Raw genomic sequence first — 953 nt, 5'->3', positions numbered from 1 at the left:
AAAGCCCTCAAACAGAACGAATCGTTTCAGGGCTCCGCCGCCTCTGTGAGGTGACCTGTCCCGGCCCACGCAGAGCAGGGGAGTCCGCTCCTAATTAATATTCAGTAACGTAAACTGAAAACGTATGAAGTCTGACTCTTGGAGTATCCTACGCCAGAGAGAGGACATTGTGAATGCAGCTTTAGGAGTGTTATTTTAGTTTTTTTCTCACTGTTAATGAGGGCTGAGATACAGGTGGAATCTGCCCGGGCAAGGTAACACACCCCGAGGCTTTCAGCGCCGTGACACACCGATGGCGGTTTATTGTGCAACTTTGTAAAGACAGCAAACAAAAAGTTAACTGTGATTCTGTTTCTTAGGGTTGTGGTTGTTCCCATAGAACAACCACAACTACAGAGTAGTCTACCGCCCCACTGTTAAAAAAGAAATTATTTAAAGACATATTTTTAGTAGTTGTTTTGAATCTAATTAAACTGTGAATATAATCACGGGTCTTAAGGATTCTCTCTTCCAGGTATTATTTTATTGTTATTTTAGGCCTCTCAGAATCACCCCCATGACCTTCATCTGGCTCAAGATCCCACTTTTAAATCCAATGGCTGTTCCGACTCCCCTAAACCTTTTATTCACAAGCGCAGACATTATGCACGCTGAACACACCTCTACACATTCACATGCAAATTATTCTCTGTCTCCCTTTCTTTATCTCTCCCATGATTTATTGATGTGCTACAGAAGCTGAAACCTGTCTCACTACACCCCATGAAACATTTACACATCGCCTTGTTGTTTTCTCATATAGCAAGCTTTTGGGGTGGTTGACAATTGGCAGGCTTGTATCCCCAGTGATATCTGTTCAGACAGATATTTTTTTGTATGTGGGGAAAGAAAATTGCTAGGCAAAAAACAAAATAAAACAAGTGTTGGTGTACCAAACTGTGCTGTTGTTCGGA

The sequence above is a fragment of the Cyclopterus lumpus genome, chromosome 24 (genome assembly GCF_009769545.1).
Source record: "Cyclopterus lumpus isolate fCycLum1 chromosome 24, fCycLum1.pri, whole genome shotgun sequence".
Classification (NCBI taxonomy): Eukaryota; Metazoa; Chordata; class Actinopteri; order Perciformes; family Cyclopteridae; genus Cyclopterus; species Cyclopterus lumpus.
The sequence above is the reverse complement of the archived record's forward strand: the minus strand, read 5'-3'. Positions refer to the sequence as shown.